Source organism: Bombina bombina, chromosome 4, assembly GCF_027579735.1.
Source record: "Bombina bombina isolate aBomBom1 chromosome 4, aBomBom1.pri, whole genome shotgun sequence".
Classification (NCBI taxonomy): domain Eukaryota; kingdom Metazoa; phylum Chordata; class Amphibia; order Anura; family Bombinatoridae; genus Bombina; species Bombina bombina.
The window spans coordinates 593,475,955-593,495,530 of NC_069502.1; the positions used below are offsets into that span (position 1 = coordinate 593,475,955).

The 19,576-nt window shown below is 36.3% G+C and overlaps 1 protein-coding gene across 1 annotated transcript in view; it reads right to left on the reverse strand.

Annotated features, from left to right (window-relative positions):
- Positions 1-14,385, reverse strand: part of ASCC3 (activating signal cointegrator 1 complex subunit 3) — a 1,409,126-nt gene extending 1,394,741 nt beyond the window's left edge. Inside the window, exon 1 of the mRNA XM_053710577.1 lies at positions 14,312-14,385. The gene's annotated coding sequence lies outside the window, so the exon portion shown is untranslated. The remainder of the gene's footprint in view (positions 1-14,311) is intronic.
- Positions 14,386-19,576: the final 5,191 nt, after the last annotated feature.

The window sequence follows — 19,576 nt, forward strand, 5'->3', positions numbered from 1 at the left end:
TTGTTCATCCGTTCAATATTTCAAGTATTTGAAATCAGGGTTTGACATATATTTATTGACATAAAAGGAATGGAAACATCAATATTTCCTTTCATGATCTGGATAGAACATACAATTTCAAACAACTTTCCAATTAAAGGGACATTCCAGTCAATTTATTTACAATATACTTGTATTGACAAAAATGCTTCTAGTAAAAGTTATCACTGTTTTAGTGGTAACATTTTTCTCTGCACCTGCATGTGAAGCATAGATAGATATTGTCACTGCACCCACATTTTAAATAATGCAGCTGCTCAGATCATCAGTGGGGCTTGTACCATGTCAGCAATTAACAAATTGAGTCATTACCAGATGGTACAAGCACCTGAGGCTCTCTGATCAAATGCTATGTTTAAAATGCTGGTGCACGGTGCATACTTAATTACACTTTTGAAACAGCTATAGCTTTTATTACAAGCATTTTTGCTAATGCAAGCTAATTACAAAATTTCTTCTGTTCCATACCGAAATGCACCCATGTGGTTTCTAATTTTGGCTGGAATATCCCTTTAACTTCTATTTTTAAATGTGCTGGACTCTTGTTATCCATTGCTGAAGGAACAGCATTGCACTACTGGCAGCTAGCTGAAAACATCTCGGTAGCCAATCACGTGCAGGCACCAATCAGCAGCTACTTCTCACTAGTGTAGGATATGTGCATATTCTTTTTCAACAAGGGATAAAAAAAGAACAAAGCAGATATGAAAATAGAAGTGAATTTAAAAGTGTCTTAAAATTACACGCTCTATCTGAATCATGCAAGTTTAATTTTGACTTTCATATCCCTTTAAGTTAAATTAATACAAAACAACATCTAGCTCATAGCTGTTGTACCTTATTGATAGAATTGTGGCTTCATTTATTTATCATAAACTATTTAAAACACCTTTATAAAGTTTTCAAATTAGATAATTGAAGTAAATCGGAAATGTGTTTAACATTGTATGCTCTATCTGAATCATGAAAGAAAAGTTATCTTTACACTTGAACTAGTAATTCCACTGTATCCAGCAAATGCAGAAACAAAAGTAACTTTATAGATAAGTCATCCATTATAAGATTACCAAAACAAACAGGAGACGAAGGCTAGAAAATAAAGGGACAGTAAACAATATATTTTCAAAATGCCCATTTGCTTTTACCTACATTTATGCCAACATTCCAAGGGTAGCCCAGTTCATAAATCCATAGGTGCTATATTTTTAAATGTGCCGTTACCATCCAACCACTGCAGCTATTTTTTTCTCTTTGTAGTCATCATTGAGCAGAATAACCAATCAAAAGCTGTCTTGGCCTCTTCATTAAATATAATGTGTCTTGCTTTCATAATATTTTGCATATTTAAAAAAAAAAAATTAAAACGGTTATTGTGCTTTACTTTCTGCATATGCGCAACTGCTGAAGCTAACTGAGAAGCTAGGAGTGCAAACTCACAATATATTCAATGACACAGGCAAGGCAACTTCTGATTGGCTGCATCATCTGATGACTATAAAGAGAAAAATACAGCTGCAGTAGCTGGGCTGTAGGAAGTGTTGGATGGTTACTTCATGTTTAAAGAGACAGTCTACACCAGAATTTTATTGTTTAAAAAGATGGATAATCCCTTTATTATCCTTTTCCCAGTTTTGCATAACCAACACGTTAATATTAATATACTTTTTACCTCTGCAGAAGCTTGTATCTAAAGCCTCTGCAGACTGCCCCTTATCTCAGTGATTTTGACATGCAGTTTAGCCAACCAGTGCAGACTCCTAAATAACTCCACGGGAGTGAGTACAATATTACCTATATGACACACATGAACTAGTACTGTTTAGCTGTGAAAAACTTTCAAAATGGTCTGAGCTAAGAGGGGTTTTTCAACGGTTTAGACATCAGTTTGTTCCTACCTAGGTTTAGCTTTTCAAAAATACCACCAATGGAACAAAGCAAATTTAATGATAAAAGTAAATTGGAATGTTGTTTACACATGCATGCCCTATCTGAATCATGAAAGTTTAATTTGACTGTCCCTTTAAACATTATACAATAAAACTGTAAATTTATGAATATGGGTACCTCTGAAAAGTCAACACAAGGATAAATGCTATCCTTTTAAAATACACAAATTTGTATACCTTAGCCTATACTCAAAAGTGAGATCCCCATGACTGCTAGGGGAAATGGACATAATTAATTTCTAGCTATCTTTGCTTACCTAACTTGTACTCACCAGTAAGATGATTACAAAGTGACTTAAAAAGTGAGTGGAACAAAAGACAAGAAAGAATAAATATAACAAACGTGAACATTTATTGTGGCAAAATAGAATTTGATATCTTTCTTCACTGATGATAACTTATGAATATCCATCATGTATGGGAAAGAAATGTGTTGTGATTCTTCCAAACTGCTGTTGTTCTTCCATAGCCCAGGAGATTGAGACAGCTGTTGTAGAATGAGTCATGGATATTTCCAGAACCAGATTTTATCTGATATGCTTTGACAATGTACTATATTCCTGAAGAATCACAAACAGGCATTCTAAAAGAGTGGTACAAGTACCTTTGAAGAACATCCCTGGGGCTGAAGAAAAGTTAAATAGAAGAGCTACAAAATGGCAATGTTGTGCTCATCCTGAAAACTTAATGGGACATGAAAGCCAATTTTTTTCTTTTGTGATTTAGAAAGAGCATGTCATTTTAAACAACTTTCTAATTTACTTCTATTATCTAATTTGCTTCCTTCACTTGCTGAAAAGCATATCTAGATATGCTCAGTAGCTGCTGATTGGTTGCTGCACCTAGAGGCTTTGTGTGATTGGCTCACACATGTGCATTGCTATTTCTTCAACAAAGTATATCTAAAGAATTGAGCAAATTAGATAATAGAGGTAAATTGGAAAGTTGTTTAAAATTGCATGTCCTATCTGAATCATGAAAGTTTAATTTTGACTAGACTGTCCCTTTAAGGTACATGACTGTTTGCAACTGTAATGTGGACATAGGTATTCTTGGAAAGTAAACTAGAAAATATTAACAGGGAAGTGACTCATTAGGAATCTTAGGTCCAAGACCAGCCTTTAAGATGCACCTGTTTAAATTACCAGGAAAAAAGACCATCACCACTGTATGTGCCAGCGTTCGGACAAAATAGCGAACCCGTCAAATCAGCGAACCACGTCACTTCCTGTAACGTGGCATCAGCTATTTGACAAGTTCTTATCTTAAAGGAACAATCTAGTCAAAAATAAACTTTCATGATTCAGATACGGCATGTCATTTTAAACAACTCTCCATTTTACTTTTATCATCAATTTTCTTTGCTCTCTTGGTATTCTTAGTTGAAAGCTAAACCTAGGTATGATCATATGCTAATTTCTATCTGAATTTTTTTTTAACATTTTTCACAACTAGAGGGCGTTAGTTCATATGTGCCATATAGACAACATTGTGCTCACGCCCGTGGAGTTACCTAGGAGTCAGCACTGATTGGCTAAAATACAAGTCTGTCAAAAGAACTGAAATAAGGGGGAGCTGCAGAGGTTTAGATACAAGATAATCACAAAAGTAAAAAGTGTATTCATATAACTGTGTTAGTTATGCAAAACTGGGGAATCTATCTTTTTAAACAATACAAATTCTGGTGTAGACTGCCCCTTTAATGTGCATGTGTGCAGCATCATGGCATTCCTGGCTGCAGCATCAGTGCTTCGGTTTTGCGCACAGAGGTGTAGTTTGTATATGTAAGGCATTATGAAAAATTCTGGTGTAGACTGTCCCTTTAATGCACGTGTGCCACGTCCCGGCATTCCTGGCTGCACGCGCCAGTGCTTCAGTTTCGCGCAGAGGTGTAGTTTGTATATGTAAGGCATTTATGGGCAATGTAGTTTAATTTCAAATAACTACCTGCCTTTATTTATATTGCTGTAATATACAGTTATAACAAGTCACATTAAAATTATTTTTGATAAATTAATAGACTGAACCCTAAAGGGACATAAAACAAGTTGGGATAGAGAAAAAATATAATAATAATATGTACTTTAATTACTTTACCTGCAAATTTATACTGCAGTTCCTTGCCATTAACCCTTTATTTTTTTAGTTTCTGAATTGTAAAGCTCTAACTCCCCCCACATATTTCCATATATGGCTGTATCTATATCTATTGTTGTTTTGGTAGAATGCAAAAGTGCATAGGGATTATCTGCTGGAATATGCCTAGAAGCTGTGAACTCAGTTGAAATACAATGCCTGTGTCTAAACACTGATAAGGGGGGTGGAGTTGGCTGCTCCAGGCAGCTTAGCTATGTAATTTATTTTGCTTATTTTTTTAAATTATTTTAAAATACTTGCCAACAATTTTTAAACATTTTTTTTGCAAACCATTTCTAAATTAATTAGCCTTTTTTAGGATATGCACAGATCTCAACGTGTTTTATATCCCTTTAGGTAAACTTTGATGAATGAAAGCCGTTTTTTAAAAATACTATTAAAAACAGGGGCACTTTCATTCATCAAAGTTTACAAAGCAGCCGTTTTTATTAAAAACTTACCTCTCTTCTTTGCACAGACAGAACAGCTTCCCCCTCCTGGAAATCCTCTCTTCACACGTCATCAACGACTAATCCGGCTTCCTCCAATCACAGTATGGCCTCAGGCAATGACTACCCTGGGGGGAAAGTCGTGATTGGAGGAAGCCGGATTAGTCATTGCCGACGTGTGAAGATAGGAAATCCAGGTGGGGGAAGCTGCTCTGGCTGTGAAAAGAAAAAAGGTACGTTTTTAGTCAAAACGGCTGCTTTTTAAACTTTGATGAATGAAAGTGCCCCTGTTTTTAATAGTATTTTTAAAAAACGGGTTTTCATTCATCAAAGTTTACCTTCACTTTAAGGTTCAGTATCAAAAATAATTTTAATGTGACTTGTTATAAATGTTGCATATTACAGTGATATAAATAAAGGTAACAGTTCTTTGAAATTAAACTACATTACCCATCATACCTTACATATAAAAGCTACTCCTCTGACGTGTGCAGCACGCATGCGCATTAAGGTAAGAACTTGTCAAACAGCTGATGCCACATCACAGGAAGTGACGTGGTTGCTATTTTGTCCAAACACCAGGACACTGAATCCTCATATATTACTTCAAAACTCTGCAATTGGCATCAGAAGACATTTCCCTTGTTGTGCGAGTCTACTGGGGTGCTCAATATACAATGCATGAAAAATAAATCAAGCTTTTAACCTCTTGTAATGACATCTACTATCAACAAACCCAACATTGACTCTTTACAAATGATTTTAAAATGGAACAAACAAACTCAATTTGGGTACTCAAACCATACATGTCATTTACTATGCTGTGATGACGATGGCCTCTCATTTCTTCTGTTTCTTGCTTGCCCAAATGGCTTCCAACCATGTGAAAAAAATCTTTATTTAGAGGTTGAAGCTCTGATCCAAGGATTGCCCTTCATAATTGTATTTTCCTGATGTTGCTATGGTAAACATAATATATCACAGAAAGCTGTGTCTCATTTCTACCCTTGACCACTCATAACATGGCAAATTGTGAGAATTTCCCTGCCTAGATAAGTCCACTGTTTAATCAATGATTCACCACACATTGGTAAAACCTTAGATTCCGGCTTGTTAGTGACATAAGAGGACTGGAGTTGAACTTCACTGATATAAAGAGGGAAAGGACTAAGTGTATTACTGTGACCAAGTATCACAGAGACAAGTGCCAAATAAATATGCCACTATGAATTGTGCTAGGTAAAGTGCATTATACCCTAGAGCATACCACAGTGAAATTAACCAGATAAATTATGTATGAAATAATTCCTTAAAATATAAAGATGATACAGTTTTAAGTAAGAGGCATTATTAATATCAACGTATATATATATATATATATATATATATATATATATATATATATATTGTACTGTATATATAATCCACTGAAATAGGTGAACTTCCAGGAACAGTAAATTTCAATTCTGCCAGTGTGCTATAGAAAGTTCAAATATCCAAGTTATAACAAAGCAAGCACTCACTGGACTTGATACAGTTCGGTGAAATAAAAATGATTTTATTCCATATAAACAAGTGACGTTTCGGGGTGTTCACCCCTTCATCAGAACACCCCGAAACGTCACTTGTTTATATGGAATAAAACATTTTTTATTTCACCTGTACCTAGTCCACTGAGTGCTTGTGTTATAACTTGGAGATATATATATATATATATATATATATATATATATATATATATCCGTGTTGTATGTGTTTGTTATTCTCTTTTGTAATATTTGCAAAGAAAAAAAATCCTGAAACATAAAACAAATCTCTGATTCCTGTATATTTCTTTCATTAATAAATCTGATACAAGCTTGTGAAATTGACGCACATGATTTCCATTTTTTGCTCATGTGAAAATCTGAGATCAATAATATTTGTGTTACAGTTGTGATACATAGGAAAGAACTGTATGCCTACAGGGGCACATGCTACAAGAAGGTTGAGAAACACTACCTTAGAGCAAGACAAGATAACGTGTGAGTTTGATTCAGTTTAACATGCATGAATTGATGTATCAAATACTGTACAGAATACGTCACATTATATATTTAAAATAAAAAATACATCTAGTTCTATACACTTTGGTTTCAATAAGTTACAAGGAAAAAGAGTGTTCAAGAGGAAGGGGAGCTATCTGGTGGCAAGTCTCTCTTTTGGCATGTGCCTGTAGTCTGTGAAATAAGTTGCGTATTCACTTTGTTGATATCTTGTTATTTAGCTATGTGATGTTCAAACCTTGTCATTACTTGTGATAATTCCTAAATTTATAAGTTCACTAATGGTATAAGTTCAGCCTCCTCCAAATTCTATTGTCTGTTTATTTAACCTATCTCACCCTGAATCAAATTTTCCCAATTGGCCTAACACTTACATTGCTGGTTTAGATAGCAGTGTTTTAACATCATATGTTCACATCTCTTAAAGGGATATTAAACCCAAATTTCTTATTCATGATTCAAATAGAGCATGCAATTTTAAGCAACTTGGTAATTTACTCCTATTATCATTTTTTCTTTGTTCTCTTGCTATCTTTATTTGAAAAGCAATAATCTAAGCTTAGGAGTCGGCCCATTTTTGGTTCAGTACCTGGGTTGCGCTTGCCGATTGGTGGCTAAATGTAGACACCAATCAGCAAGCACTATCCAGGGTGCTAAACCAAAAATGGGCCGGCTCCTTAGCTTAGATTCCTGGGGTTTTTTTTCAAATAAAGATAGCAAGAGAATGAAGAAAAATTGGTAATAGGAGTGAATTAGAAAGTTGCTTAAAATTGTATGCTCTATCTGTATCATGAAAGAAAGAAAAATTAGGTTTAGTATCCCTTTAAGTGAACATTTATAAGTGATGCCAAAGAATTATACAAGAATTAGAACGAAGAGTGAACAAGGGACAAGGCAAGTTCTGTTGTAATACTGTGTTTCACTGTGTACCTATTTTGTAATAATAGTCAATACCTTCATATTCATTTTTGCTACCTCGTCTCTGTAACAAACTACTTTATTCTATTACTCCTTCCCTCTCACCACCTACACTGTTCATTAGCCCATCTCTCTTAACCTCACCTTACTTTTGTATTCACACATTCCTAAACACTCCCTCTCCCCCTTGCACATCATCCCTCATTACTGCAAATCTGCATCTCATCTTATGTCACTTTCCCTCTTGCTCATACTAGCTGCTGGTGACATCTACCCTAATCCTGTTCCCCCACAACTTCCTAGCCTTGCACATCCATGTGTGCTTTTCAATATACTTAGAAAACAAAACTCTGGTAACCTTTATCACATTCCTCTTGTATCTAAAGCCACCACCCCCTTCACTTGTGCACTCTGGAACTCTCACTCTATTTGCAACAAGCTCACTTCTATCCATGACCTCTTTATCTCTCACTCCCTCAACCTTCTGGCTCTCACATAATCCTGGCTCTCTCCTTCAGATACAGCATCTACTGCTGCATTGTTACATTGGGGTCTCAACTTCAGCCACACTCCTAGGTCTGGTAATAAACAAGGAGGTGGTGTAGGCATTTTACTTTCATCATGTTGCACCTTTCAACAAATACAGCCCATCTCTTCCCACACATTTTTCTTATTCAAAACCCATTCTCTCTCCCCTCTCTATATGTGTTGCAGTCATATACCGCACTCCCTTGATCTGTTTTGAGCTATCGATGCACTCAAAATCTCAAAATTAACAAATTCCCATTTCCCTCTTTCTGACCATCATCTCCTAACTCGTAACATCACATTCTCTGTACAACTCTACCTCCTTCTACCCCTCTCACCAAACTTTACAGAACCATTAAGTCATTAGATCAGCAAAAGCGCGCTAGCTCTCTTGAACCTCTACTCTCTTCCATTTCCTCCTTTTATTGTCCTGACCAATCTGGCTCCTCCTACCATAGCTCGTAAATCACATACTCATCCTCAGCCCTGGCATACTCCTCTGACACGGTACCTACGCAGATGTTCCCGTACTACTGAGTAACACTGGAGAAAATCTCGGAGATCAGCTGACTTTCTTCACTACAAGTTCATCTTCTAACCTTAATATTTATAAGCAACATTACTTCTCTTCTCTTTTCCCTACTCCTTCTTCATCCCAAAACGTCTGTTCTCCACCCACACAGCCCTTCTAATACAACTCCTCTCTCAGCTCAATTGATTGATCAATCGATTTTGACAGCCACTTAAATAACAAAATTTACTCCATCAGAAACAAAAAAAGCTCTCAGTCTCCAAACCCCTCAAAAGCTCACAATCATCCAAAACCCACATAGCCATAAATTTAGCTCTTTTGCACCTGTTACTGAGGAAAAAGTCTCTGCCCTTATACTGACCTCTCACCTCCCTACCTGTCCCCTCAACCCCATCCCCTCACAGCTACTCTCCTCCCTCTCTTCTACCCTTACCCCGATACTCACACACATTTTAAACCTCTCCCTCAGCACCAATATATTTCCCTCATTTCTAAAACATGCCCTGGTCATTAGGTATGACCAGGGCATGTTTTAGAAATGAGGGAAATATATTGGTGCTGAGGGAGAGGTTTAAAATGTGTGTATCCTCAAAAAAACTTTTCCTCGATCCAACCTCCCCATCCAACTACAGCCCTATTTCCCTACTCCCTCTAGTCTTAAAACTTCTTGAAAACCTTGTATATGCAAGACTATCCCTTCTCCTTACATTTAACTCCCTCCTTGACCCACTGCAATCTAAATTTTGCCCCAATCACTCTACAGAGACAGCAATCGTTAAGGTTACAACGACCTACTGACAGCAAAATTGAAAGGCCCTTCTCTCTGCTTATCCTCCTTGATCTGTCAGCAGCCTTTGATACTGTTGATCACCCTCTTTAGCTCCAAGCCCTCCAATTCTTCGGCATTTGCAACACAGTCCTCTCGTGGTTCTCTTCCTACCTGTCAAGCCATACGTTTAGTGTAGCCTTCTCTGGGTCATCCTCTGCCCTGTTAGCACTTTCTGTTGGGGTACCGCAAGGCTCTATCCTCGGTCTCCTTCTCTTCTCAATCTATACGTCATCATTAGGTTCCTTAACAAAGTCCCACAGGTTATAATATAATTTGTATGCCGCTGACACCCAAATCTACCTCTCTGCACCAGACCTATCTCCTTCCTTGCCAACCCTTGTCACTAATTGTCTTTCTCATATCTCATCCTAGATGTCCTCTCGCTACCTTAAGCTAAATCTCTCCAAAACGGAGTTCCTTATTTTCCCCCCTTCTTCCAAAATCTCCACCCTCCATTTCTCTCTAACTGTTGATAACTCCATCATTACACATACCCCGCATCCTTGATGTCTTGGGGTCACACTTGACTCAGATCTTTCGATCACTACTTACATTCAAGTCCTTGGCTAAATCCTGCTGCTTCCACCTTAAAAACATCTCTAAAATTAGACATTTCCTTACACAAGATACAACTAAGATTTGAATCCACTCTATCATCCTTTCCCGCCTCAGCTACTGCAACTCCATCCTCTCTGGTCTCCCTAGCTGCAGCCTAACCTCTTTACAATTTCTAATGAATGTATCTGCCATCTGCTGCACCTCTTTTCTAATCCCTTCACTGGCTTCCTCTTCCCTCCAGGATTAAACACAAAATTCTGACTCTGACATACAAAGCCCTCAACTGCTAGGCTCCACCCTATATCTCAGACCTTGTCTCCAGATACTCTCCCTCCCATCCCCTTCGCTCATGACCTCCTACTCTTGTTACCTCCTCACATTCCCGTTTACAGGACTTCTCCAGGCTCCCATCTTGTGGAACTCTCCCCTAGTTTTGAAAGTTTCAAGCGCTCCCTAAAGACTCTGTTTAGGGATGCATGCAACCTACACTAACCTTTCCTAACTCCATTGCTATCCCCTTGACCCCCCTTTAGTATTTAAGCCTATGAGCCCAGCTGTTTGTAGATCAACTTCATAAGAGCTGACTACAACAGTGCAACTTTCGGCAGGGCCCTTTACTCATTTGATCACTGTAAATGTTTCCTTGTGTACCGCCTATGTTTATAGTGCTGCGGAATCTGTTGGAGCTCTACAAATAACTGATAATAATCATTTTCACTGTACATTCAGTAATTTTTTACATTTAGAAAATTCTTGCCACAGAAAGGCTGGTGAGAGTGGTATGGGAAAAAAGGGGCATCTAACATTGAGGATAGTCCTTTTAAAATTAGAAACCCTGGTGATGTCTTCCAATTACAGGGAAACCCAAAATGTTACTTTCTTGATTCAGATAGAGCATACATTTTTAGACGACTTTCTAATTTAATTCTATTATCAATTTTGCTTCATTCTCTTGGTATACTTTGTTGAAGGAGCAGAAATGCACTACTGGGAGCTAGCTGAACACGTCGGTAAACCAATGACAAGAGAAATATGTCCAGTCACGAATTTGCAGCTAGTTCCCAGCTCCTGAGCCTAAAATACAGATTATTCCCATGGAACACACATCAAATGCCTATATGTATGTGATGAACATTGTGAATAAAGAAAATAAAAAACCTAATAAAAAAATTCTAGGAGCCTAGGAATTGTGAGTATATTATACATGTGTATGCCATTTATTAAAGGGACACTGAACCCAAAACTTTTCTTTTGTGATTCAGATAGAGCATGAAATATTAAGCAACTTTCTAATTTACTCCTATTAACAAATGTTCTTCATTCTCTTGGTATCTTTATTTGAAATGCAAGAATTTAACTTTAGATGCCGGCCCATTTTTGGTGAACAACCTGGGTTGTCCTTGCTGATTGGTGGATAAATTCAACCTCCAATAAAAAAAATTGCTGTCCAGAGTTCTAAACCAAAAAAAAAGCTTAGATGCCTTCTTTTTCAAATAAAGATTCCAAGAGAACGAAGAAAAATTGATAACAGGAGTAAATTAGAAAGTTGCTTAAAATTGCATGCTCTATCTGAATCATGAAAGAAAAACTTTGGGTTCAGTGTCCCTTTAAATGTATGTATTATTAGTCTCATTAGTTATTTATAGGTCGCCGACAGGTTCCACAGTTCTATACTGTTAAACACTATAATTTGTATTTAAAGTGTTTTTTTGCTATTTCTATAAACATGTTTTTACATTTTTGGTGGGGTTTTTTTTTTCATTTTAGGAAGAAGATTTTCTGTTTGAAATATTAATATTCCATAGAAGACAGTAGCAACTGCTTTTTTTTGTTTCACTAAAGAGTGTTTTTTAAGCTTTGCACTATTTAAAACATGTTTTTTGGAACTGACAGCTTTTTAATATTCTATATTTATAGCTGCTATAATTCCCACAATGTACTGAACGTGTTTTACTAATATCGCGTACATTTAAACAAACGTGTTACTATAGAACATGTCTGTTAGTTTGGGCACTATATTAGTAAATTACATTCAGTACAGTGTGAACAGCTGCTATAAAATAGAATATTAAAAAAGACATAACTTCCAAAAGCTGAAAAACACACTTGAGTAAAACAAAAAAGCTACAGCTACTGTCTTCTATGGAATATTAATATCCAGTCCACAAAATTTTCTTCCAAAAAATAAAAAATTATATCCCCCAGCTCCTATAGGTTTATTATTCATGCCCTAGTTTCACTACTGTATTGTAATAAAAGGTGTGTTATTAAAGGAACATGAAACCCAAAAATGTTCTTTCATGATGAGACCAAAAAATATTAAACAACTTTCCAATTGACTTCTATTGTGTAGTTTGCTTCATTCTCTTGGTAACCTTTGTGGACGTTGCAGCAATGCTCTACTGTGAATTAGCTGAAAGCCAATGACAACAGGCATATATGTGCAGCCACCAATCAGCAGCTTCTGAGCCTACCTAGGTATACTTTCAAACAAAGGATGCCAAGAGAACAAAACAGATTAGATATTAGAAATAATTTGGAAAAGTTTTTAAAATTGCATGCTTAATTTAAATCATGAAAGAATAAATCAAGTACATTTTTCATTGTCATGTAATACAGAGAACTCAGTGATAATTTAACCCTTTGCATTACATTCCACCTGTTGATGAAACGTCCACTGAACAAAATTGAGTAATAATACTATTTTGGCCTGGTACTTATGCAAGTTGAAATCTTTTCTGGCTCAATTACTCCGTTCATCCTAACCACATCAAATAAGAACGTGTAAGGTTTTTTTAAAACCTCTTTAAAGGGATACTGAACTTAATTTTTTCTATCATGATTAAAATAGAGCATGCAATTTTAAATAACTTTCTAATTTACTCCTATTGTAAATGTTTCTTTGTTCTCTTGGAATCTTTATTTGAAAAAGCAGGAATGTAAACTTATGAGCCGTCCCATATTTGGTTCAGAACCTGGGTAGCGCTTGCTGATCGGTGGATAAAATGTAGCCACCAATCAGCAAGCGCTATCCAGGGTGTTAACCAAAAATAGGTCAGCCAAAAAGCTTACATGCCTGCTTTTTCAAATAAAGATACAAAGAGAACAAAGAAACATTTACAATATGAGTAAATTAGAAAGTTATTTAAAATTGCATGCTCTATTTTAATCATGATAGAAAAAATTAAGTTCAGTATCCCTTTAAAGAGGTTTTAAAAAAAACCTTACACATTCTTATTTGATGTTGTTAGGATGAACTGAGTAATTGAGCCAGAAAAGATTTCAGCTTGCATAAGTACCAGGCCAAAATAGTATTATTACTCAATTTTGTCCAGTGGACGTTTCAGTCAACAGGTGGAACGTAATGCAAAGGGTTAAATTATCACTGAGTTCTCTGTATTACATGACAATGAAAAATGTACTTGATTTATACCAAAATATAACTAAGTATGCTCAAAGTCTGGTATAAGAGATAGTATACACATCTTAAGCACTGATTTGGGGTGTGTTTTAACTAAAGCTCTCTCCGGGATTCAGCTCAGTTTGCTTAAAGGGACAATAAAGTAAAACAAAAACTTTAGTGATTTGTATAGAGCATGTAATTTAAACAGAAAACTTAATTTTACTTATATTATCCAATTTGCTTTGTTCTCTTGGTATTCTTCCTTGAAAAGTATACCTAGGCGGGCACAGGAGCAATAGCTCACTACTTGAAACTATCTAATAATTGGTGGCTGCTCATATATGGCTGATTTCATTGGCTTACCAGCTAGTAAGATAAAGAAAGCACATTTGATAATATAAGTCAAATGAAAAGGTGTTTAAAATGTTTTATCTGGATCATAAATGTTTAATTGTGACTTCTGTCCCATTAATGAAGATACATTGACATTATAACATAAGATTATACACATGAAACTAAACTGAACTAATTAGATCTGTCTGAGGATTGTGTGAAGTGTCATACCCTCTGTCCTGAACTGCTGAGTCACAGAGGCAATGAGGTCACCTGGAATTTATAAATACAGACTGCCATATTAAATGTTGCATTGTACCATCTCCATATGGCATTATAACAAATCTGCCATTTTGACATTTGTGCTGTATGTTTACGTGTGTGGATGTGTGTGTATATATATATATATATATATATATATATATATATATATATATATATATATATATATATATATAAAACCAAACAGAAGCATTCCCGGGATTATTCAAGTAAATCAACAATTTATTCTGTGAGGTTCGGGGATCCACAGTCCTCATCTTCATGATATACAGTAAGTGAAAATAAACATGTGTAAATAGTGTGCTAAACTCACCCCTTCCGTGAAAGGCTACGTGCGTGACATGCGCGGAACGACAGGTAGTGCGTATCAACTGCGTTCCATTACAGTGAAACAGGAAGTTCTGTGTGACCTCACTTCTGGTGTCGGGTCTCTCGTGTAAGTTACCATAGTGACAAATCAACAGGGTACGTAATAACTCAACGTATGTATAAAAATAAATTCGTGAGCTCGTCGCATCTATCATTTTATAGATGATACATGATTGATGTTTGACATAACATAAAATAGCTCTTCTGTCTGAAATTGATGTACTAGCGCAAAAAAAAAATCAGATTTTGGGCAACTCCGGAAAATAGCAGCCAGCTCATAAATATAATAGCTGTGGAAGAAAACACCAAAATGTAAATTAAACTTTGGCTAGAAATAAAAACTTTGGCAAGAAAAAAGTTCAGGAGACTAAAAAGAAAAAATATATTAAAGGAAAAAAGGTTATATTTTAAAGGTTTGGGAAGCGTTCTTATGTATAATTAAAGGGTCAAATCACTGTCCTTTATTACATATCGTACAGAGGTCTGTAGGAACTGTAGTATGGATATAAATGGGATCTAAATTACACACAAAAATAATAAAAAGCATACACTGAAATTAAACATCTCCACTAAATATATTATTTGAAGGGGCAATTTAATTTTGGAATGTCCATGCATTTTATATTGTGAACGTAAAGTGCCATAATGAAAAAAAATGCATGCCCTAATTTGTTAGGATATTTAATTTTTACATTAGCAAAGCCTAATGGGTGTATTACCCATGCAAAGGGGTTAAACACATAATTATAATACCGCTCAGGGGCTGCAGTGCACTGCTGGTCGTGAGCTCAAACTACCAGTCACTTAGTCATCAGCGGTAGGTGCCAATTTTTCCAGATCCCACATGGGATAGTTTGTGATTGGCTGTGATGCCCGGTGAAGCTTTGCTGGTTTGGATGATTACATGCCAAAGAGGGGAGAGCATTTTTTCAGATCTCTTAGGTGGTAATATGTTGACACAGCTTTATCTCATGATAACACATTTTTATTTAAATGTAGGTTTTTATAGACGCTGTGACCGCACTTTACTGCTGTGTAATATGTTAGTAATAAGTGGCAAGTGCTGCTCTCATTTTTATTTACAGGCCAACATGACCCAGTTAGAACCTTAGGTGTGAAACTGTAGCATTAAAGTGAAAGTAAATTTCTATGCTCAGCAAAACACTGATGTATGATATACTAATAGTATATTGTGATCGCTATGTTTTTTATTTTTTTCTGTTAGTGATTCTATATTTTTTTTAATATATATTTTGCTTACCGTCATTAGCCTTACTCTGCCCCTCATCCACTTCCTATATTTTTCTGCCTTTACGTATAGAGCGGTCCCACCCGCTCTATACGTAGGAGAAATGTGCGTTCACGATAATGGAAAGCATTGCGCATGTGCGAATCGTCGATCGTGGCCGCAATGCGCATGCGATTTTCTTATCATCCTGTGTTCAACGCGCATGCGTCCACAGAGTTGGAAACATAGTACTGAATGAATAGCAATAATGTATTCATTCAGTACTATGCTATTTGAGAATCAGAGCAGCCGCTTTTGCGAGAAAAGGGAGTCAATATCAAACCCTAAATTTAGATTGCTGCAACAGATAAACAGCTATGCGCATGCGCTGAACGTGAACGTGAGCCCGACATAATAATGGGTAAAGAGCTTTGGCGCATGCGCAATTGATCCAATAATGGGATGACGTAGCTTTACGGCCGCCGACCGGCCAGAAAGTCAATTGGAGGAAAAATACACATGAGCTGCAAGTGAATTAGATCGAGAAAAACGGGCAGATTTGAAAATAGAAAATATTGGACTTTTTTGGGGGCGAAAAAGGTATTAAGATTTAAATTAAAAAAAAATTATGAATTAAACTACTATTATTTTTATCTAAACTGTGTAACTGTGTATAGCAGATCACGTAAGTTTACTTTCACTTTAAGCTGCACATGATATCATTATAAGGCCCGGATGTTCAAAACATCGACGGAACATTGGAAACTGCATCAATTGCCTCGTCAATATCGCAGCCTGGCGGTTCGTTGGAATGTTACAAAAAAATTGGCGTGTCTGAGCGATGCTGGTGAGTGATGATGTATCTTCCATAGAAGTCAATGGGAGCGTGACATCACCGCCCACATCGAACATTGCCGCTCGTCTGCATTTTACTGCGGAGGTGGGGGGCACTGTTTGAAGTGTACCTACACAGCTCAAACAGTGCGCTCACTGAAACTAAAATTAGTTTCCGTGTAGGCACACTTGAAATATTGCAGTGGGGACCTAAATGTATTTACACCTTCAATAACTAGCTCAGGCGATGTCTCGGCAGCTGTTAGCTGGTGAGACTAACATGGCCACTACTCTCTTCGCAACCTGCACTTCGCTGCTTTGAACATATTGATCCTGTGTCAATGTGTCCAAAGCAAAGTGCAGGCTACTCCCACTAGCATACCTTGCTAACTCCCCCTGACCGCCTATAACTACGCCACGCCTAAGCTGCACTCCATTTGCACTGCCTCGCTACCTCCCACCGTCCGCCTACACCGATGTCACGCCTAACCTACACACCCCTGGAACGCCCAGCTAAGTCCATAATACAACCTACACTTACATCATGTCTAAGCTACACTCCCCTGTAACGTCTATCTAACTGACTAATGTCAAAAAAATTACTACGTATAATAAACTATACTATAAGTAATAAACCTTATTATAACTATATAGCTATGTTGCTAAAGTTATCATCAGTGTTTACATACTGTGTCACAGAGATGGACTAAAACTTTGGCGGCACCGTTAATACTTGCTTGGCCTATCCAGGCTCCTGGAACTCAGTGCCGGAGCGGAAAAACATCATTGGCCGGCGGACCATGGATCAATTCAGTTCCTGCATTGTGTTCCAGGAGCGCGGATAGGCCAAGGAGGTTTTGCCGGTCCGCCAGCATTTTAGCGCATCTCTGTGACAAAATATGCATTGTCATGTAAAATGTAGATTATTTAAAGTATTGGAGATATCTTAAATTAAATTATCTTATTGACTTCCCTAAGAGTTTAAGTCAAAGTAATTGCCGGACCGGAATTGAGCCCCTGATCGCTAGCCGACTGCTAAAGGACCGACAAAACCTGCTTGGCCTATCCGGGCTCCTGGAATTCAGTGCAGGGGTGGAAAAACATCCTTGGCCGGCGGTCCATGGCTCAAAGGGGGAGGGAATTATTTTGGATACACAAGTTAAGAACATTGTTACCTGGAGGTATGAATAGAGAGATGGATTGGGGCCTATGTATATAACTATAATTGAAAGATATAATGTGTGACCACTAGGTTACTAGGTGGTGCTAGGTGTACTAAAATATAAAAATAAATTCAGGTTACCTTTAAGGGTTAAGGTGTTTGATGGGTGTGGCTTAATAAATATTTAAAGGCAGTGAAACTATGTTTAAATCAGACATGATTAAGGATATGAATCTGAAACGTCTTTCTATGTTGTCTCAATAAATAGTTTGCTTTTAATATTGGTGGTGCTGCTAACTGTGGTGCTGGTCATTGATAGCCTGTACATCTGACAACTAATACCCTGGTGCTGGATCACATTGGACTGTTTGTTAAAAGGGATTTAATAGTTGATTGCTATTATTTCAAACATAAATATATCTTTTGAAAATATATGTTTATGTTTAAAATAATATTAAGCAAACATTAAATACATTTTAAGATATCTACAGAAATTTAAACAATATGCATTGTACATCACTAAGACTATGCATATTTTTTAAACATTGACCCCTAATCATAGCCTAAAACTAACTGTAGAAGCTAAGGCCCTACACATAAATACTCAATATTTAAATGATGCATTGCTATGTACAATGCATAATGTTTAAATATTTGCTTATAAATTAAAATGTTATTAATGTTGCTTGTTGTGTTTTATTATTTCTAATTAAAGACAGTATAATTAACATTATAGATCTACATAACTGCATACCTGTTATGTAAATATATAATTTAATGATACTGACTATTGTAACATAAATATATATTAACATATATATCTATGTTATCCCTAATAAACACAAAAAGCTTACATTAACACATATTAATGTATATGCAATAGTTAACCATTATGCAATATACATGCATAACTGTTTAAATATAGAATATCAATGCACGGCCTGACTACATTATATCTACAATCTTTTAAATAAAATGCATGGTCATGTATAATGAATATTAGTTAAAGTATTGGATATATAAATTAAAATGTATATATTCTTGCTTGATGTATCTATTATTGTAAAAAGGAATATATTTTTAAAATAGATATTTATCTTATAAAAGACAGTCGCATTATAATTATATTATCACCTAAAAGGATGCCTGTTATGCAATAAAACAATTGTAACACTAATGCCTTTTGTAACATGAATTTAAATTTTAAAATATATATTTATATTTAAAATAAAAAACAAAAGAAAAAATAGATATTAATTTATATACAATAGTTTCAAGAATATGCATCATACATAATCAAGAGGACTCCAGCTCTTCTTGATCCATCACAGTCCATCTTCATCCATGGCTCCGGGGGGCCATCCTTGCGGAGGCAGACTTCAGCAGCCTTTTCCGCCGCCTCCGCTATGAAATCTTCATCACCCGCGGGGCCCACCTTCATCCTGCACCGGGGACACATATTCGCAGTGGTGAAAGCGGACTTCGGCTGCCTCTTTCTCCGCTCCACGTTTTCTTTACTTCGGCTATCTTTGGCTTTGAATTAGCCAATAGCAAGAACTTTTTTAAATCTAAATTCTAATTATCCTTTTCTATTGGATGATTCAAATTTAAAGGGACACTGAACCCAATTTTTTTTTCTTTCGTGTTTCAGATAGAGCATGACATTTTAAGCAACTTTCTAATTTACTCCTATTATCAAATTGTCTTCATTCTCTTGGTATCTTTATTTGAAATACAAGAATGTAAGTTTAGAAGCCGGCCCATTGTTGGTGAACAACCTGGGTTGTCCTTGCCGATTGGTGGATACATTCATCCACCAATAAAAAGTGCTTTCCAGAGGTCTGAACCAAAAAAAAAAAGCTTAGGTGCCTTCTTTTCAAATAAAGTTAGCAAGAGAATGAAGAAAAATTGATAATAGGAGTAAATTAGAAAGTTGCTTAAAATTGCATGCTCTATCTGAATCATGAAAGAAAAAAATTTGGGTT